We start from the raw sequence: 22,745 nt of genomic DNA, 5'->3' as shown, positions 1-22,745 counted from the left end.
GTATCATTCTTATGCGTTTGTGCCCTCATAACTTAGCTCCCACATGTGAGTGAGAACAGACAACATTTGGTTTTCCATTCCTGAGTTACTGCACTAAGATAATAGTCTCCGATTCCATCCAGGTTGCTATGAATGCCATTATTTTGTTCCTTTTTATGGCTGAGTAGTATTCCATGGTATCAATATACACATTTTCTTTAACCACTTGTTGACTGATGGGCTGGTTCCATATTTTTGCCTTTGGAAATTGTGCTGCTGTAAACATGTGTGTGCAAGTATCTTTTTTGTGCAATGACCTCTTTTCCTCTGGATAGATACCTAGTAACGGGATTCCTGGATCAAACAGTAGATCTACTTTTAGTTCTTTGAGTAATCTCCCCAGTTTTCCACAGTGGTTGTACTAGTTTATATCCCACCAACAGTCTAAAAGTGTTCTCTTCTCACTGCATCCATGTCAACATCTATTATTGTTTTTTTACTATGGCCACTCTTGCACCAGTGAGGGAGTCTCACACTGTTTTTCATTTGCTTTTCCCTTATCATTGTGAGGCTGAGCATTTTTTCCACATGCTTGTTGATATTTGTATATCTTCTTTAGAGAATTGTCTATTTGTGTCCTTAAGCCCACTTTCTGGTGGGTTTGCTTTTTCTTCCTGATTTTTTTATTATTTGTAGATTCTGGGTATTAGTCTTTTGTCAAATGTATAGATTGTGAAGATTTTCTCCTACTCTGTGGGTTGTCTGTTAACTCTGCCTATTATTTTTTTTTGCTGTACAGATGCTTTTTAGTTTAATTAAGTCACAACTATTTGTTTTTGTTGCATTTGCTTTTGGGTTCTTGGTCATGAATTCTTTGCCGAAGCCAATGTCTAGAAGAGTTTTTCTGATATTATTTTCTAGAATCTTTATAGTTTCAGTTCTTAGATTTAAGTCTTTGATCCATCCTAAGTTGACTTTTGTATTAGGTGAGAGAAGAGGATCCAGTTTCATTCTTCTACATGTGGCTTACCAATTATTGCAGCACCTTCTGTTGAACAGGGTTTCCTTTCCCCACTTTATGTTTTTGCTTGCTTTGTTGAAGATCAGTTGGCTGTTAAGAATTTGGCTTTATTTCTGGGTCTTCTGTTCTGTTCCATTGGTCTATGTGCCAATTTTTATACCAGTACCATGTTGTTTTGATGACTATGGCTTTATAGTATAGTTTGAAGTCAGGTAATGTGATGCATCCAGATTTGTTTTTTGCTTAGTCTTACTTTGGCAACGTGGGCTCTTTTTAAGTTCCATATAAATTATAGGATTGTTTTTACAGTTCTGTCAAGAATGATGGTGCTATTTTGATGGGAGTAGCATTGAATTTGTAGATTGCTTCTGACAGTATAGTCATTTTCACAATATTCTACCCATCTATGAGTGTGGGATGTGTTTCTATTTGTGTCCTCTATGATTTATTTCAGCAGTGTTTTATAGTTTTCCTTGCAGAGGTCCTTCACCCCCTTGGTTAGGCATATTTCTAAGTATTTTATTTTATATTTTTTTGCAGCTATTGTGAAAGGGATTGTGTTCTTGATTTGATTCAGCTTGGTCACTGTTGTTGTATAGCAGAGTTACTGATTTGTGTACACTAATTTTATGTCCTGAAACTGCTGAATTCATTTATCAGTCCTAGGAGCTTTATGGATGAGTCTTTAGGATTTTCTAGGTATACGATCACATTATCAGTGAATAGTGACAGTTTGACTTCCTCTTTACCAATTGGAATGAATTGATTTCTTTTTCTTGTCTGATTTCTCTTGCTAGGACTTCTAGTACTATGTTGAACAGAAGTGGTGAAGGTGGGCATCTTTGTCTTCCAGTTCTCAGGGAGAATGTCCCCCACTATTATTGTGCTGCTGTCTGTCTCATTTCTTAGGTCTAGTAGTAATTGCTTTATAAAATTGAGAACTGCAGCATTAAGTGCATGTATATTTAGAACTGTGATATTTTCCTGGTGGACTAGTCCTTTTGTCATTATGTAATATCCCTCTTGGACTTTTTTTTTTAAGACAGAGTCTCACTCTATTGCCAGACTGGAGCGCCATGGCATGATCTTAGCTCACTGCAACTTCCATTTTCCAGTTTCAAGCAATTCTCTGGCCTCAGCCTCCTGAGTAGCTGGGACTACAGGCAGCCACCACCATGCCTGGCTAAGTTTTTGCAGTTTTAGTAGAGATGGACTTTCACTATGTTAGCCAGGATGGTCTGGATCTCTTGACCTCATGATCTGCTCACCCTGGCTTCCCAAAGTGCTGGGATTACAGGTGTGAGCCACCACAGCGAGCCCCTTCTTGGTCTTTTTAAACTGCTGTTGCTTTAAAGTTTGTTTTGTCTGATATAAGAATAGTTAATCCTTCTTGCTTTTGGTGTCCATTTGCATGAAATATCTTTTTCCAACACTTTACCTTAAGTTTATGTGAGTCCTTATGTGTTATGTGAGTCTTCTGAAAACAGAAGAAACTTGGTTGGTGAATTCTTGGTTGGCAAAATTCTCATTCTGCCATTCTGTATATTTTAAGCAGAACATTTAGGTCATTTACATTCAATATTAGTATTGAGATGTAAGGTACTATTCTATTCATTGTGCTATTTGTTGCCTGAATATCTTGTTGTTGTTTTCACTGTGTTATTGTTTTACAGGTTCTGTGAGATTTATATGTTAAGAAGGTTCTATTTTGGTGTACTTCAAGGATTTTTTTGAAGCTTTAGATCTCCTTTTAGCAATTTTGGTAGTGCTGGCTTGGTAATGACAAATTCTCTTAGCATTTACTCGTCTGGAAAAGACTGTATCTTCTTTTATGAAACTCAGTTTTGCTGGATACAAAATTCTTGGCTAATAATTGTTTTGTTTAAGGAGGCTGAAGATAGGACCCCAATTTCTTCTAGTTTGTAGGGTTTCTGCTGAGAAATCTGCTGTTAATCTGATGGGTTTTCCTTTATAGCTTACCTGATGCTTTTGTCTTGCAACTCTTAAGATTCTTTTCTTCACCTTGACTTTAGATAACCCGATGGCTATGTGCCTAGGTGACAATGATCTTTTTGCGATGAATTTCCCAGCTTCTTGTGTTTGGATGTCTAGATCTTCACCAAGGCTGAAGCAGATTTCCTCCATTGTTCCCTCAAATATGTTTTCCAAACTTTTAGATTTCTCTTCTTCTTCAGGAACACCAATTATTGTTAGATTTGGATGTTTAACATAGTTTCAAACTCCTTGGAGGCTTTGTTCATTTTTTAAAATCCTTTTTTTCTTTGTCTTTGATAAATTCCGTTAATTCAAAACCCTTGTCTTCAAGCTCTGAAGTTATTTCTTCTGCTTGTTCGATTATATTGCTGAAATGTTCCAGTGCATTTTGCATTTCTCTAAGTGTGTCCTTGATTCCCAAAAGTTGTGACTATTTTATTTATGCTATTTCACTGAAGAGTTTTCCTTTCATATCATGTATCATGTTTTTAATATCTTTAAGTTGGACTTTATCTTTCTATGATGCCTCCTTGATTACCTTAATATTTGATCTTCTAAATTCTTTTTCTGGCAATTCAGAGATTTTATCTTAGTTTGGATCCATAGCTGGTGAGCTGATACAATCTTTTGGGGGTGTTAAAGAACCTTGTTTTGTCATATTACCAGAATTATTTTTCTGGTTCCTTCTCATTTGGGTAGACTATGTCGGAGGGAAGATCTGGGATTCAAGGGCTGCTGTTCGGATTCTTTTGTTCCACAGGGTGCTCTGTTAACGTGGTGTTCTTCTCCTTTCCCTAGGAATGGAGTTTCCAGAGAGCCAAACTGTAGTGATTGTTTTTGCTCTTTTGGGTCTAGCCACCAAGCAGAGTTACTGGGAAGTGTCTGCGGGGTCTTGTGAACAGTCTTCAAGTCTTGCAATGGTGGATACCACCACCCACTCTGGTGGAGGTAGCAGGGGAGTGAGATAGACTCTGTGAGGGTCTTTGGTTGTGTTTGTGTTTAGTGTGTTGGTTTTGGGTTGGTTGGCCTCCAGCTAGGAGGTGGTACTTTTAAGAGTGCAACAACTGCAGCCCCATAAGGAGTATGAAATTTGCCTTAGGGACCGTTGGTTAAGTAGTCAGGTTTCTCAGGTGGTGGGCAGGGCCATAGAGTTCCCAAGAGATTAAGATTTTTGTCTTCAGCTACCAAGGTGGATAGAGAGACTACCAGGTGGGGGCAGGGATAGGCGTGTCTCAGCTCAGCTTCTCCTTGCACAGGGCTTGCTGCAACTGCTGCGGGGGATGGGGATGTGTTTCCTAGTCCAGTGGAGTTATATTTCCAGGGGATTATGGCCGCCTTTGTTGAGTCATACAGGTCACCAGGAAAGTGGGGGAAAGCCTGCTGTCACAGGCTTCACTCTGTTCCCATGCAGCCCGCAGTCCTGAAGGCTGGTGTCTGTCTCACCGAGCCCCTGCAACAGCACCCAGTCTATTTCCAGGCAGCCCATGACCAGGGCTGAGAACTTGCCCCAGACCATGAGCCTGCCTGCTGAGAATGCAAGCAAACTCACAGGTTTTCAGCATCCCAGGGAGTCTGCAGCAGTGATCTATTCCTTCAATGCATCTGTGGATTCTCTTGGCTTTCCTGGTATGTTCCTGCAGTAGTTCTTGGAACAAAAGTTTATGATGTGAGCCTCTGCTGCTTCATCCATCCTAGTGGGAGCTGAAAGCTAGTTCTGCCTCCTATCCACCATCTTCTGCTCTTTTTGTCTCTGATTTTAATGAAGGATGTTTTCTGACGCCAGCTCATATGTAAATACCAGTGCTCTCTTTACCGGTTGGCTTCATTCAATTACACTCCATTTTCCAAGCCAGTTATATTCTTTAGGTATTACACTTTGGCTTCTTTTGCATATGCCTTTTAAAAAGAATAGTTTATCTTTTTAAAAGGCATATGCAAAAGAAGCCAAAGTGGTTTATCCCTTTTATCCCTCATTACCCCTCATTACCCTTTTTTAAAAAGATAAACTATTCAAGACCAGCCTGGGAAACATGGTAAAACCCCATCTCTACTAAAAATGCAAAAATCACCTGGGCACTGTGGCACATGTCTGTAGTCCCAGCTAGTTAGTAAATTAAAGCAGGAGAATAGCTTGAGCCCGGGAGGTGGAGATTGCAGTGAGACGAGATGGTCCAACTGCCCTCCAGTCTGGGCAACAGAGCAAGACTCTGTCTCAGAAAAATAAACACATAAAAAGAAAATGATCAACTAAGAATTTCAAAAGAAAAAATAATTCAAAATTCTAAAAAGTTACTCAAACGAACTTTTGAAGAAGGAAACCCAGACCTGTTCTTGATCGGGACAGAGCCCTCTGGCTCCCAGGACTCATCCTTTGCTTTCCTTTGATCATGGTGTAATTTGGGTGCATCCCTAAGAAATTTTCTTTTTTCTGAAGGGTTTATGAGGGGAGGGACTGGTGTGATTGGGAAATGGAGCTGATATTTCTGGATCGGTGGATTAAGTGCTGTCTGGCAATGACCTGATAACTGGGATATAAAAAATACCAGCCAACTTACTGAATAACTTCATTTCAAAACATAACATGAAAGATAGTTGGGGGTCACACCAAAGGAATCTACTCCACGTCTTGTAACCTAGACTTTCCCTCTGTGGAGAGAAGCGAGCAATACAACCAGTCATTTGGGTGTCCTGAACATGGAAAAGCATTACACGCAGGTAAAGCTGCCGTGAGCAAGCAGGGATTGAAGGTGGGCGTGTGTCCAGCACCTTCTCTACACTGACTCCAGGACAGGAGTTCTAAATGCTTTACTTCATTTACCCCCCACAGCAGTTTTCAGGATGTAAATCATATTCCTACTTTGCTACTGCAGTGAAATAATTTGCCAAGTTCGTGGAAATAATACATGTCAGAGGTGAATCTTGAGCCCATGTCTAATTCTGGAGCCCATGTCTGATTCTGAATCCACTGTCTTTGCACTTTCTTACACTGCCGAGTTTAGCCCAGATGTGAAGTAGGAAAGGTCGCTTCATGTCCAATTAATAAGCTGATAGTAATTTCTTTACTTAATGATCAAGCTCCTTTTTTTCTAGAATGCCCAGAATTTAGCCACATAAAACCCACACATTCTTTTTTTCCCTCAAAATTTAAATAAATCATTTCAAAAATTTCTCACCTTAGAAATGATGAGGAAGTGTGCCTCCTCCTCCAAAAGCAAATAAAGTAAATTTTACTTTCCTCTGCCAACCAGGAGAGAATATTCTTTTAGATCTTGTAAAGGTGAGTTACAATTTATTTTAGTCTTAACAGTGACTTCTCCTTGGAACTGGTAACAAGTTAACATCTTTGTGCATCAGTTTTTTAATAGTTAATTCTTGGGGAAGAAAGAAATCCACAAAATCATTGAGGGTTTCTGTAGCAGGTGTTCTGCTACTTTATTTTAAAACCGTCATTTCTAAATCTGATCTCTAATCAAGACTTGGCAGAAGGGCTTCCCTCTGGCCCTTCCGCAAAAAGTCTTCCTGTGTCTTTGGGAGAATTCTTCATAGCTGGACTCTGAATGTAGTCAGATGGCCTGACTCTTCTACAACACGTAATCCAGGAGCTTTGCTCAGAGTTTCACGAATGATTTTGACTCCTTTGCAGAGACAGAATGTACAGAGAAGCGTTCAGAACGCCCATGTAAAAATCTTTTTGGAACACAAAAACTCAACACTTAAAATATAAAAATAAAGGACAACGCCGCAACGGAAAATAACTTTGTCATCTGTTTCTCGTTATTTTCTTATCTGTTTCTCATCCTTCATTTTGATAGGTGCAGTTCTATTTTTAGACTCTTGTCTTTCTGGCTTGAGGGCTCTTGCTGTGGTTTTCCATACATTTTCACCAGCGTTCTGCGCAGCATGCTTTTAGTGGGAGGGTTGTTTGGACGATTAACCTGACTGCTGAGTTTAAGTGCTGCTTGGCATGTTGCTGGGTCTGTGCTTATGGTATGTGTGCAGAAGTGTTAGGCTTTCAGCCTGGACTTCAGAGATTCATTTGTTCCACTCAGTATTTCCCCGGAGGAAAGCTTTTGAACAGCTCTGTTTTTTGAAACATCCTTGTGGCAGGGCTGATTCATCACTGTATCAGAGCTGCAGTGAATTTACGAATATCTATTTTGGAAGAAATACCTCTTTCATTGACGGCAGGTTGGAGGGTTCCATTTTGCTGCTGGTTTAAAAACCAGGATTAGAGAAAGAAAGTGAGAATTGTAGGGTACAAGGATATGTACTAATTACTGAATTATTAATTTGTTTCCTAATGCATGTCCTTTTTATGAGTTACTATTTTTATAACTTATTTTGAACATTGCTAGATCTTTCCATTTGCCTTTTCTTTTATGAGATAACTACATGATGGTGATGTTTTACTGACGCAAATTTCTTAAATGTTCTTTTATCTCTTTGTGCATATTAAAGGATGTAGGGAACCAGGTGAGGTGTGGCACTTCGCTTCCAAGGGCCTGATTCATGGTCCGCATATGAAATGATGTATGGAGCACAGAAGGAGCGTGAGAGCAAAGTGGCCCCTGGATAAATCTTATGTTTGAATTAGATTTTCTTTCTCAGCTTGGTGAAGCCTGCATGATTTCCAAATATTATGAATCATCATTGGAGATGGCAATTAGGAGAAAACTTCTTTTGCTGTTCATTTATCAGACTATTTTTTTTTTTTCTAAATCAGGTTATACTTTAGGGCAATGGCTTCCTGGTGGGCAAACATATCATAATGGGACTCATAGCAATCGGGGAAAATTTAAGTCTCCAGCTTGCAAGAAATACATGGTGGCTTAAAGCAATTCCTTCCAACAGACTCTTTACCATTTGTGAAGTTCCTGCCAGGGCAACTAAAAAGCAACACACCAAAATTTCCTGGTATTTTCACAATGTGTTGGGTTTAATGATAGCAAAGGCTTTTCCCATAGAGAAAGTCTGTTCCACTCCTGACAGCCGGCAATCTTTGGCCGGCTCTGTCACCATTCAGCTAAGCTTCTTAGCCCAAATCAATCTTTTCTCCTTTGTTTTTCTTTTATATCCCATACGCAGCCCATTAATAGATTGTGTGGGCCCCACATCAGATGTGTCCAGCAGCTTCTCCTTTCCACCTCCTCCACTGTTTCTCCCATGAATGACTGCAGTCATCTCTTCCCTGGTTCCCAAATTTGCCCTTGCCTCTCCGTGGACGGTACACACAGGATCTACCTGGAGGGGTCCTTAAATGCCAAGATCAGATCATTCCATTTCCTGCTTAAAGCCTTGTAATGGCTTTCCATTTCACTCAAAATGAGATTTCACACCAATAAAATTCAATCTCTTTATCAAGACCTCATATCTTTTCACATAATTCGATCCTTGCTCTGCCATCTCTCATGTTTCCATCACCCCTCTCTCCCTCTTCTCTTTTCTCTGTATTCTACTACATTAACCTTTTGTTTTCATGAACGTTTCAAGTTCAATCCTACAGTGAACCCTTTACAGTTCCTGCTTATTCTGCCTGGAGGTTCTTTCCCTGGGTTTTTGCACGGCTTTTTGTCATTTCAGTCTCAGTTCCTTGATAGTATCTAAAATAGCCCTGCCTAAGCCATTCTCCTTGAGAGTCATCACTGAGTTTGCTGTCATCATAGTCTTTGTCTCTGGCTGAAATTTAGTTTATGCTTCTTAATTTCAGCCCTTCTCCTAGCATGTACGTTATATAATATTGAGACCTTAATTTTTTCCCCTCAGGACTCAAGTAATGTTTGCGCATTGTAGGTCCCTAATACAGTAAATAAATTGTTTCACTAAACACTAAATGAGGAAAGCAAGAAAGAGTACATACTCATTGGTACTTACTGAAAACGGTGGACTGGAGAGAAAAGGTCTTACTGCCAAGGTGTGTTGCATTTTTTTTCTTCAACCTTCATTCATTTATCCATTGAAGAAATATTTAATTGCTTGCTGTGTGCTAAGCACTGTTTTAGGTCATGTCAGTAGAGCATAAGCCAAATAAGGCCTCTGACCTCACAGACATGACGTTTTACAGCGAAGATACAGCTATGAAATATATATCAGATGATTACAGGTGAAGTGAAGACTAAGAGAAGAGGAAATGTTGGGTGAGGTGTGAGCATTTGCAATTGTAATATAAAGGATTATCTTCATTCAATGAAAGGAGGATGTTCTAACATGTAAGAGTGACAAACCACAAGCATTGCCTCAATGTAGGCTATGGGAGCACTCTGCTCTAGTTCATCTCTGTAAATTGATGGGCTTTGAGACTCATTCTTTGGAGAGGAATGAAAATTCTATAACTAGAGCAAGAAGAAACATGATTTTTGTTTGTGGTCTGCTGCTTCTTCCAAGTAGTTGAAGATTGAAACAGATCCAATTGTAAAAAGGAACACTGACTTCCTCACCAGCTAGAAAATGATCTATTACGATTAGGTTTCTTTGAGGGTTTCTTACTATTCTTCCTTATGTCTGACTACCAAGCCAAATTCCAGGAGAGCTATTATGTTATTGAAGACCAGCTGCCCAGTGACTCAGTTGGCTTCTCTGCGCACTGAGGCTGCTGAAAAGAGCTCTTCCTCTACATGTCTAGAAGAAATGTATTTTTATTTTTTAAAATTCACCATATAAAAAAAGGTGGAATTTGGATCAGAGAAGACTAAGTTGAACCATGGGCACAAAAGGAATGCTAGAGATTGCAGGGAAAACTGCCGCCCATGCCTCCCCCTGGTCAGTAGGGCAGACCTTTGTTTGGAGTAGCTCACAGAGAGCTGGAGAAACGTGAAGGCCTATTTGATTGAGGTTTAATAGATTTGAATGCTAAAGGGCAAGAGGCAAATGATGGTGAATAAAATTTGAGAAGTGACAGTGGCTTTATCCAAGCCATTAGCAGTGGAAGAGATGAGAAGCAGCCACACGCTCATGCTTAATGAAGGCAATGCCTACAGGATTTCAAGTGAAGTGTGACAGGAGAAGGGTCAGGATAATTCAATTTACTTTTATAGGAAGAAGCAATGGTGGTGATTTGGGAGGTGTCTATTCTTCCCTTCTAAGATCATGACTAACAATGAAGCTTAGTGGGTACACACTGCTTAATATATTGCCATTAAGAAAAGTGTGGCTGGGTGCAATGGCTCATGCCTGTAACCCCAGCACTTTGGGAGACTGAGGCAAGCAGACCACTTGAGGTCAGGAGTTCAAGACCAGCCAAGGCAACATGCTGAAACTCCGTCTCTACACAAAAATACAAAAATTAGCTGGGCGTTTCGGCATGCACCTGCGGTCTCAGCTACTTGGGATGCTGAGGTAGGAGGATCGCTTGAGCCTGCAAGGTTGAGGCTGCAGTGAGCTGTGATTGTGCCACTGCACTCCAGCTTAGGTGACAGAGCAAGAACCTGTCTCAAAAAGAAATGAAAAAAACAAAAAGTGCTATACTAACTTTAAGAGAGCTACGTCATAGAAGAAAAGATGAAGGAAATACATAAAAATCATAATTATGGATTTATCTGCATGATTGGGATTATAGGTGCTGTGTCTCAACATTTTATCATAAAACTTTTAAATGTACAGAAAATTTAAAATAATTTTACAGTGAACATGTATATACCCACTATCTAAATTTTACCATTGGCATCTACTATACTTGCTTTATCACATATTTATCAATCTATCTATCCTATATTTACCCATTAAACCATCTTATATTTTTAAAAAATACTGCATTAAAATGATATAGGGTCATTTACTGGAAAGGTACTGGAAAGGATGAGGCGACCAGGCTCAGAAAATCATTAGGAAATGAAGGCTGGGAAGTAAGAATTGCAGGCCAAAGCATGCCACAAAACCACTGTGATAAGGACTTCCCACCCTCTGCCAAATATCAGAACACTGAAGCTTACCCAAGGGCCACTGCTGTTCCAGGAACTTGTTGTAGCCACCACCAGAACGGGTCCTCCACTGTCTGGTGGGTGCGACTGACCGGCTGAGCTGTTGTCTGTTTGAATATCAGGCCTTTTCAGCAGAGAGTGATATTCTTTGCCTTCCACTCAGATATGTGTGGTAGGGAATTGCCCAGTCAAGATGCTGAGCAGACAAAACCATCTTACAAATGTCTGCTGAAAACAATGAAGGGGCCAGGCACAGTGGCTCACACCTATAATCCCAGCACTTTGGGAGACCGAGTCAGGTGGATCACCTGAGGTAAGAAGTTTGAGATCAGGCTGCCCAACATGGCAGAAACTCATCTCTACTAAAAACACAAAAAATTAGCTGGGTATGGTGGCAGACACCTGTACCATACTACTTGGGAGACTGAGGCAGGAGACTCGCTTGGACCTAGAAGACAAAGGTTGCAGTGAGCTGAGATAACACCACGGCACTCCAGCCTGGGCGACAACAGTAAATTTTTGTCTCAAAACAAAACAACAATAACAACAAAAACAATGAAAGGAAGAATGGGAGACGGGTGGATGGATGGTTTTGTTGCATGGACAGCTGGATGGATTAGTGGGTAGCTAGATGGATGGATGGGTGGGTGTCTGGGTGGATGGGTGAATGGGTGGGTGAATAGGGAGATGGATAATGGGTGGGTGGATGAATGGACGGATTGGTTGGTGGAAGAATGGATGGGTGGGTGGGTGGCTGGATGGGTTGATGAAGAAACTGAGGCTCTGTGACTCATCAGAGTCCACACAGCTGACAGATAGCAGAGCTCTATTCCTTCTGAGCCAGTGCTCATTCCTCTGCCCCACACTGATGCAGCTGAGACCCATCATTTTCAAATGTTTCATCTTCTATGTTGCCTTTCGGAGACACTGCCGTTGCTGTGTTGTGTTACAAGATATGGTGATTTTAAAACATGCCTGCAATTTCTATGACACCCCTGTTAAAAGATACAGTCTTTGTTCCCTCCCCTTGAGCCTCAGTAGAGCTTTGTGACAGCCACCATAAACAAAATGCATCACACATGCAACTACAAGACTTCTAGTTACATTAGAAAGGCAAGAGTCATTTAAAAATTGCATTTCAAAGTAAATTGTAGACTTCAGTATGCTTCCTCCTAAACACTTCAAAAAAATATATATTTTTTGAGACAGAATTTCACTCTTGTTGCCTAAGCGGGAGTGCAGTGGCGCAATCTCAGCTCACAGCAACCTCTGACTCCCAGGTTCAAGTGATTCTCCCGCCTCAGCCTCCTGAGTAGCTAGGATTACAGACATGTGCCACCACACCCAGCTAGTTTTTCTATTTTTAGTAAAGACGGGGTTTCACCATGTTGGTCAGGCTGGTCTCGAACTCCTGACCTCAGGTGATCTTCCCTCCTTGGCCTCCTAAAGTGCTGGTTGCACCTTGCCTTACAGTTTCCTAAGTGTAAAATTTACATGCAATGAAATGCCTAAATCTTAAATGTGCATTTACTGAGTTTTGAGAAGTGTACATATCCATTTAAACTCTATGAAAATATTAAACTTTGGCATTAAAGGGAGTAAAAAAACTCCCTATGCCCCTTCTTGGTCAACCTCTACCTCCAACCTTGACATAAGTAGTGTTCTAATTTCTTTCCCCACTATAGGTTAGTTTTGCTTGTTCTAGAATTTCTATAAATGAAGTCAAACTGTGAGTGTTCTTTTATGTAAGGCTTTTTAAATCAGCATCATATTTTTGAGATATATTCATCTTGTGTTTATCAGTAGTGTGTAACTTTTTATTACTGAGGAAAATTCTATTATATGAATATGCTAATTTATTCATCCATTCATTTATTGATGGATATCTTGGATTTTTCCAGTTTAGGGCTATGATGAATAAAGCTTCAATAAACATTCTTGTACAAGTTTTTTTGTGGATATGTTTTCATTGTTCTTGGGTAAACACATAGGAGTGGGGCTGCTGGGTCATAGGATAAGTGTATATTTAGTTTTATAAGAAAAGGCCAAACATTTTCCAAAGTGCTATGAACATTTCATATTTCAGTCAACAATATATGAGTCTTATTGTTCTACATCATTTCCAACATTTAATGTTGTCAGTGTTTTGAGTTTTAGTCATTCAGGTTGGTGTGTCATTACATTGTAATTTTAATTTGCTATTCACTTATGGTAATTATGTTGAACGTTTTTTCAAGTGCTTATTGGTCATTTGCACATTTTCATTTGTGAAGTGTCTGTTCAAATTTTTTGTTCATTAATAAATTGGGGTTATCATTTTATTGTTGAGTTGAAGGAGTTCTTTATACATCTCAGGCAATAAACCTTGTCAGATAAATGTCTCGTGAATATTTTCTCACTTCAGGCTGTGGTGTGCCTATTCATTTTCCTAATAATATCTTTTGATGAACAGAAGTTATAATTTTTGGCAAAGTGTAATTTATTAATTTTTCTTTAATGATTTTGCTTTATTGTTTTAGCTTTTACCTTTAGATCTATGATCCATTTGAGGTAAATTTTTGTGTACGGTGAGAAATGGTGTCAAGATTCATATTCTATTTTATTTTAAATTATTTTATTTTTTTGAGACAGAGTCTCATTCTGTTGCCAGGCTGGGAGTACAGCTGTGCGATTTCGGCTCTCTGCAATATCTGCCCCCTACGTTTCAGTGATTCTCCTGCCTCAGCCTCAGGAGTAGCTGGGACTACAGACACACCACCACGTCCCTCTAAGTTTTGTATTTTTATTAGAAATGGGGTTTCACCTTGTTGGCTAGGATGGTGTCAATCTCCTGACCTCGTGACCTGCCTGCCTCAGCCTCCCAAAGTGCTGGGTTTACATGTGTAAGCCACTGCACCTAGCCAAATTCATATTTTAAATATGAAAATCTGATTACTTCAGCACTATTTGCTGAAAAGACTCTCTTTTGCTCATAATAATCTTTTTTTTGAGACGGAGTCTCACTCTATTGCCCCCGCTGGAATACAGTGGTGTGATCCTGGATCACTACAACCTCCACCTCCTGGGTACAAGTGATTCTCCTGCCTCAGCTTCCTGAGTACCTGGGATTACAGGAGCCCACCACCATGCCTGGTTAATTTTTGTAATTTTAGTAGAGACGGAGTTTCACCATGTTGGCCAGGCTGGTCTTGAACTTCTGTCCTCAAGTGATCCACCTGCCTCGGTGTCCCAAAGTGCTGGGATTACAGGCATAAGCCTCCATGCCTGGCCTCATAACAATTCTTTATAAAAATTCTGAGTACTTATGTATTGTTTTTCTGTTGCTGCTATAATGAATTACCACAATCTCAGTGGCTTAAACAGCACTAATTTATCTTCCACTTCCGCAAGCCGGAAGTCTGGCATGAGTCTCACTGGACTAAATCAAGGTGTTGGCAGGGCTGTGTTCTTTTCTTGAGCGTCTAGTAGAGAATGTGTTTCTTTGCCTTTTCCAGCTGCTAGAGGCCACTCACATTCCATGCCTCATGGCCTCTTTTGTTGGTTGAATTGTGTCTCCCAAAAAGACGTTGAAGTTCTAATCCTTGGTATCAGTGAAAGTGATCTTATTTGGAAACAAACTCTTTGTAGACATAATGAAGGTGTAAATTAAGATGACGTTGTATTATAGTAGAGTGGACCCTTAATGCAATATGACTGGTGTCCTCGTAAGAAGAGGAGAAAAGGCGCAGAGACAGACAAGCACAGGAAGGGTGCCACGTGACCAGGAAGCTGAGCGCTGGAAGCAGCAGGCCAAAGAATGCCAAGGATTTCTTGCAAACTACTACAGGCCAGGAGGGAGCAAGGGAAGATTCTCTCCTACAGATTTCAGAGTGGGCAGTAGCTCACTGACATCCTGATTTTGGACTTCAGGACTTCAGAAGTGTGAGACAATTTCTATAACGTTAAGTCACGCGGTCTGTGATGTTTAGTTACAGCAGCCACAGGAGACTAATCTAGTTGCTGTTCTCCATCTTCAGAGCAAGTAATGATGGGCTGAATGCTTTTCACATTGCATCTCTCAAATTCTTTTTCTGTCCTCACATCACTCTTTCCATAGTCAGAAAAGGTTCTCTGCTTTTAAGGACTCCTGTGATTCCATTGGGCCCACCTAGATAATCCAGGATAATATCCTCATCTCTAAATCCATAATCACAAAATCCTTAATCACATCTTCAAAGTTAATTTTGCCATGTAAGGAAACATATTCATAGGTTCTGGGGATTTTGGTGTGGACATTTTAGAGAGATGGCTGTTAGTTTGCCTATCGCAATTTATTTCTTCCAAATCTACAGTGAATTTTTTTTTGCCACTTTTATAATAAAAAATGAATAACAAATGTTATTTTAAAAAATCGAAGATTCTCAGATTGGATAAAGAAATAAGCCAAGAAAACCTTCTTCTCATTAAACATACGAAATAATGTTAATAAACTCCAACCATGAAATTACTGTTTCTTTGTTGACTTGTTAGTGTATATGAACATTAAGTTGAATTGCTGTTCTTTGGTTTACCTGTTAATGTATATAAATGTTAAGTTTATGATACTGACTGTATTTGATCAAGCATATGTTGCAGGATGTTGGTTTATGTGTTAATTTTACAAGTTCCTTATTTTATGAGGTTTTCACTCAATAACTTCATTGTGAATAAAATGCAGTCTGGGAGAAGATACGAATCCTGAGATGACCTCAATGAATGGTAACTTTGAATTTTAAAGGCCTCATCTGTTTTTGTTTTAAAGCAAATAAATGTACTTCAGATTTAGTAATTATTCCCACAGTACAATATCAAAATTGTAAGTCTCAGACCATCTTTTATAGAAGCTCTTTAATAATCATTTGAAAAAGCCAATATAGTGAGTGGTTTCTTTGTGAAGCTCTTGAATCTCTAGGATGAATGAGAATAATCAACTGTCCTAACGCTATGCTGATGAGCGCTTGTAGCCTGGGGAAAAAAATGGCCGTATAGCCTTACTAGAGAAGTGCTGTATATCAAGCAACTTAGCAGACAGTAGAAATAGCATGTTTAGAAATCTGTGTGTTAAATAGTTTAAAAAGTACAGAATATACATCAGTCAAAGATGCATGCAAGGAATTTAAATAAAATTAGCTTATAAAATATGAATATAGAAAAATAAAACATTTTAAATAAATGTATTGCTATAGATATGATGTAATTTTCAAATAGGTGTGTAATTACACTGATACACAGAAAGTAAAAAGTTATTTTATACAATTTATCAAACTTATAGTTTCAATTTGGCCCCAAATTCACTTTCTCTCTCTTTTTAATAGTCTCAGTTGGGAAAATACTTGAGGTTGTCTCATATTCAAGTATATATGTTACAGGAGAAGGCATGACTTGTTTTAGGGCTTTGAAGGTAGCAGCTAACAGATGGAGTCAGGACTGGGCTAAGGGAAACATCTCCGCATCCTGGATCTCTCTGATCAAAGTGTGTTTTCAGTTCCCTCTTTCAATGTGGGTGATTAGATTCCTCACGGCCTCTGTGGTCCCACAGATAGACTGCATAGAAATGCCTCTGATTAGAAGGACCCCGAGGGACCCTCACAATGTTACTGGCTATCCCTTCATCAGCCCTCAAAAGACACTTGAAGGAAGTGAGGGAAGTGGATGTTTGTAGTTTGTGGACAGGATCTATGCTATAAAACAGAATTGCTTTTATTATCAACAGCAAAAAGGAACTTGTATAAACTTTCGGGGACATGGTTGATATCTTTCCTCTGTTTTGTTTTTGCTGTAAAACAAATATGAGGACAAAGTTAGACAATAAAGTAGATAAAAACAAATTTAAAACAGACACCGGAAAGCATTTTTCCCCCCTACTCTGAAAACCATTTGTGTGTAGTGTGGCCAAGGAGACAAGGGTGAAGAATTACACTGCCAGGTTGCTGGAGAAATAGCTGACAGAACTGGCATTTGGAGAAGCTGGCTCTTTAAGACGTGAATTCTTTTTTTCAGGCCAAATGCATTTATTCTTCCAAAAATGTCTTGTGTAATTATTTACTCTACATAAAGCTTCACATGCATGTGCTCAATCAGCCCATGGAATGCTTTAGCAGAATATTGCAAGAAGAGCAAAGGATGACAGCATGGAAAGAAACTTAAATGATTAAAGTGGCTGACATAAAGCTACGGCATTTGATTTCTCTCTCTCCTACTTAACTGGGAGACTTTGACCCTTCTTGGGACTGCTGGGCATAATCCTTAGGGTTCATGAGTGATATCTCCTCTCTTTGCTATTTTACTCTCTTTGCTTTGTGAAACGCAAAGAGCTAGCTCCGTGGCAGAACAGGCCACCTTTCTCCAGCGTGGCGCTCCATAAACAATGAGGCCAGGCCTCAGTTTACTTCTCCTGGCACGAAGTCCAGTGCAGCCCTACCTAACTCCATGCTTCCCAAACTAGAGTTGGGGAGGGTGCAAGAAATAATAAATAAAGGTGAGAAAATTACTGTGAACTGCAGAGCCATCCTGGTTTAGTTATTCACAGTAACAGGCGACACAGGAGAAAAGACTGGGAAAATTCAGGGCGTCTTGTCATCAGCAGAGAAGCTGTCAGTCTACTGTATGATGCTACATTCTAGGCTCCGTGGCTGGAGTATTCTATATTTCTAAACCTCAAAATAATCCTAATGTAGGATAGATATTGATTAGAGTTTTTTTTGGATGTAAGCAACAACTTATTCTGACAATAAAAGTAATTGATTGCAAGGATAATGGGATGACTCAGATAATTTTGTGCAAACTGAAAAATCAGGCTTAGAAAGAAGATGGAATGGACCAGCCCCTGGGGTCTAGATTGCAAGAACTGACTCCGGGTTTGATTAGGGTGCTGCTTGGATGATTGCAAGATCTGTTATTTGTCTTGTATTATTCTGCTAAAAATTCAAATTCCTGGAATAGAGAAATCCAACCCAGGAGAGCGGAAACCCTTACGTCCTAGTATGACTTTATGTAATGGTGGTTAGTAGTTACCCAAAACAAAACTGGTTGTATGTTGTTAAAAAAAAAAACTTCAAACTTAATGTAACTTGACTAATACCACACAACAATTGAGTGGCATCCAGGAGTGAAACCCTATTTTTTTTTTTTTTACCCAAAGGCTACCCACTTTTCCCACTCTGACATGCCACCTCTCATTTTAATTTACGGGAAGAATCACATGGACTCTTCTGTCATTGGTTGCCACACGGTGACTAAAGTGAAGGAAGAGTTGAAGATTGGGGGGTGTGAGAAATAGATATGGCTGGGAAAGGAGAAAATTTCATTTTGCTAGCCAAATATTTTCAAGATACTTTTCTCAAATACCTTTTTATACGGTTTGGATCTGTGTCGCCACCCAAATCTCATGTTGAAATGTAGTCCCAGTGCTGGAGGCAGGGCCTGGTGGGAGGTGACTGGATCATGGGGGTGGTTTCTAATGGTTCAGCACCGTCCCCGCCATGCTGTTCTTGTGATAGAGTTCTTAGGAGCTCTGGTTATTTAAAAGTGTGTGGCCTGGTCAACATGGTGAAACTCCTTTTCTACTAAAAAAACACAAAAATTAGCTGGGCCTGATGGTGTGCATTTGTATTCCCAGCTTACAAGGGAGGCTGAGGCAGGAGGATCGCTTGAACCTGGGAGACGGGGGTTGCAGTGAGCCAAGATTGTGTCACTGCACTCCAGCCTGGGTGACAGAGAGAGACTCTGTCTCAAAAAAAAAAAAAAAAAAAAAAAAAAAAAAAAAAAAAGAGGGGATAAAGAGGGGATGTGGCACCTCCCCTCCTCTCTCTCTTCCTCCCGCTCTGGTCATGTAACACATGCTTGCTATCCCTTCTGCTGTGATTGAAAGTTTCCTGAGACCTCCTCAGGAACTGCTATGCTTCCGATACGGCCTGCAGAACCGTGAACCAATTAAACCTCTTTTCTTTACAAATTACTCAGTCTCAGGTATTTACAGCAATGAGAGAACGGGCTAATACCCCTTTTTATCTAGGCATCCTTGACGCCACCCCTGTCTTCTGGTTTTCCTGCTACTTCTTTACTTTCTCTTTCTCTCAGAAACTGTGACAGCTCTCCTTTTGTATTTCTAGATGTGGGAAGTTGCCAGGCCTTGCTTCTAGAGGGTGTTTTCTTAATCAATTCTTAGTCATACACCAATGATTCCTCATCAGCTATGGACTATAAGATAAAGTCTAAATGGCTTAGAATGTCCTTCAGTGTCCTTCATACCTGCTGGCCCCACCCGTCCTAATCATCTTTTTCCTTCATGGTACCATCAGTTAAGGCCCATGGGTTTGGTTTGGTTTTGCTTTGCTTTTTGAGACAGGGTCTGGCTCTGTAGTCCAGGATGGAATGCAGTGGTATGATCTTGGCTCACTACAAACTCTGCCTCCCAGGTTCAAGTGATTCTCCTGCCTCAGCCTTCTGAGTCGCTAGAATTATAGGCATGTGCCATCATGCCTTGCTAATTCAAAATTTTTTGTAAGAGATGGATTTTGCTATGTTGGCCGGTCTGGTCTGGAACTCCTGGCCTCAAGTGACCCACCCGCTTTGGCCTCCCAAAGTGCTAGAATTACAGGTGTGAGCCACTGCACCCAGCAGACCCACGAATTTAACTCTTCTTTGCGTTCCAATATGCCATTCACATTATGACTTACAACATTTTGTTCATGCTATTCTGTCTTTCGGGAAATTCCTTCTTACTCTCTGCCACGGATCCCAAACTGCCTCATTCGACAAGATCCAGCTCAGGCCCCAGCATTTCCAAGAAATCTCCCGTCACTCTGCATTTCACTGACCACTCACCCTCTTTTCCAGGAGTCCAGGCCATTTGTCTGAGACATCCACTATGGCCCTTAAGCACACACCATCTTATAACATGTGGTTATCTTGTTTATTTGAATTATTTGTAAAGTTTTGGAGGGAAAATCATTTTAGGCCTGGGCAATAGATACCCAACAAATACTCATTTAATCAAGTTGTTCCAGAAGTAAGAACCGTGCAATGTTCTTGGAAGAGAAATTACTGTATCACTTCCTAAACCCAGAATTCTACAGAAGCAGCATAGACCTTTGTCCTTCATGGAACAAGTCAAGATTGCAGTCAGCTTGCTTCAACAGCCTCTTCAATCTGCTCTCATCCTGGGTGAGACCTATGGGGCTCTCTAGAAAGGTGGAGAAAACTGAATAAATCAAGAAAGTCCTCCTTAGAAGAGAAGATACCTCCAGGATGATCTCCAGAAATATGTTCTCAGAGTGTCCAATAAAATCATAACTATGGTATCACCCACTCCTTGGACAAGGTCTAATTTCCTGTGCTGGTCCATAAAGAGAATCCTCTCCCTCCCTTCATTCATTCATTCTTTTCTGTTCTTGGCTCTGTGAGGTTTACCACAATGACTAAGACACAGGTTCATAACAGGGTGAGGTCTCAGGTTCTAGTACATAGTCATGGGTCTTAGGACCCTGCTTTAGGCCTGAAAATCACAGATGCACAGGCCTGAGGCTCTAAATCCACCCCTACAGGAGCAGGTTCCATCAGTGTAGGGAAACTGAGGTCAGGTAGGGTGGGAGAAAGCGGTGGCCTTAGGGCAGAAACCCAGGCAGCTTAAGCAGACTAAAAGGCTGCTTTTTTGACACATTTTTAAACTGGCCATTCACAGCTTCTACCATTATTTCATAAATGGAACTCACACATGTAGCAGTAGTTGTCTAGCAAAGGCTATTCACTTTCCCTATAGCTTGCTCTAAAAATCATGTAAAGCATTTTCTTGTTTTCTTTTGGCAAATATCTATACGATATCCTGACATTTAATCTGCAGCCCTAATGGGGGTGACTAACGGAAGCTGTTGGTTCTTGGCTATTTCGAAGGTAAGCCAACTTAATCTAGTAATATCTTTTTTAGGCTCTCAGGAAAGGAAAAAAAAAATGACAATTAAGCAACACAAGCAACTAGTGTACTTTCTAAGCATTCTTAGTAAAACAAATGCGTATGTGTTTTTAAAGTTTTGAAGGCATGGTTTAAATAAAACATTTAACCCTTTGAGAGCCAGGGCTGTAACGTGTATTTGCAGAAGTACAGGGCTGGGGTGGGGACTACTATGTAGCAGCCAGTATCTTGGCATTTCAGTGCATACACAAATCTTTGGTTTACAAGAGATTGGGAAGCAGTTACACAGACAGTGGGAGAGACAAAACAAAAAGCAGTGCTTGAATCGTGCTTGGAAAATATTTTTGGATTCAAGATGAGCCAAAACCATGGGAACTGGCCTATATATTAAGAGTTTAAAAGAGATCCAAATAGGTTTACCATGTAGTGGAAATATGAATAGCACCAGACTGCAACTAGGCAAGCAGGGTTCTCATCTCAGCTCGATAGAAACTAGGTTTACAATGAACTGTGTTACAACTCTGGGCCTTAGTTTCCCCACTTATAAAGTTAAACTTTTGGATTTCTAAAAGCCTTTCTTTCTTTCTTTCTTTTTTTTTTTTTTTTTTTGAGATGGAGTTGCCCAGGCTGAAGTGCAGTGATGTGATCTCAGCTCACTGCAACCTCTGCTTCCCAGGTTCAAGTGATGCTCTTGCCTCAGCCTCCTGAGTAGCTGGGATTACAGCCGCCCACCACCACGCCCGGCTAATTTTTTTGTATTTTGAGTAAAGATTGTGTTTCACCATGTTGTCCAGGGTGGTCTTGACCGCCTGGCCTCAAGTGATACACCCGCCTTGGCCTCCCAAAATGCTGGGATTACAGGCATGAGCTATCGTGCTGGTCTGCTAAAAAAGGCCTTTCTAGAGTTGACGTTCTGCAACACTAACTCACCTCAACGGGATGATCTGCTGCCTATATATTCCTTATTGGTTGGTGTCTTATGGGGTCTATAGATGGGAGGGTTCCCACTGCGTTTGTAGCTTGACCTTTCAGGGCTGTCGCTCACAATTCTGTTAAGGGCAGAGTGATGTGGAGACAATAAACACTGATGGCCACACCACGACTTCTGAAGGTTCCCTAGGGGGTGCAGACCACTTAAAAATTTTTCCACAGTTTATCCTGGCACCTACAAAAGAAACTAGTTTGGCTTGACTGTAGACAAGGAGGTCCTGTGACACACTTTTAACTTCCTTTTTTTTTTTTTTTTAGATGGAGTCTCGCTCTTGTTACCCAGGCTGGAGTGCAATGGCGCAATCTCGGCTCGCCACAACCTCCGCCTCCTGGGTTCAGGCAATTCTCCTGCCTCAGCCTCCTGAGTAGCTGGGATTACAGGCACGCGCCACCATGCCCAGCTGATTTTTTTGTATTTTTAGTAGAGACGGGGTTTCACCATGTTGACCAGGATGGTCTCGATCTCTTGACCTCGTGATCCACCCGCCTCAGCCTCCCAAAGTGCTGGGATTACAGGCTTGAGCCACCGCGCCCGGCCACACTTACAACTTTCTAAAAACACAAAGTACATGATCACTCCTTCACTCAGCCACAGCTGCCTGGTTCTGTTTTAACTCATCTCAGTTAGTCATGAGGAATCCATGCTTTCTGTTGGCCAGGACATATAGGGAATTATATCTTGCTTGGAAATGATCTACACATTTAATGAACACCCATCATTTAATTTAGCTTAGCAAAACATTTGACAAAGACAGGATATCTTGTAGGTGTCAAGATAACCTGTGGCCAGAAACTCTGCCCCCATCAACCCTTTGAAAGAATTTTCTGACAGAGGCTTCTGGTTTTGGAATTGGAAATCAACCAATCAGAGCTCAGCTGTTCCCACCAATCGGGGCTCAGCTATATAGACAAATCAGGA

Source organism: Saimiri boliviensis, chromosome 1 (assembly GCF_048565385.1).
Source record: "Saimiri boliviensis isolate mSaiBol1 chromosome 1, mSaiBol1.pri, whole genome shotgun sequence".
NCBI lineage: Eukaryota > Metazoa > Chordata > Mammalia > Primates > Cebidae > Saimiri > Saimiri boliviensis.
This window is presented reverse-complemented; position numbering follows the sequence as displayed.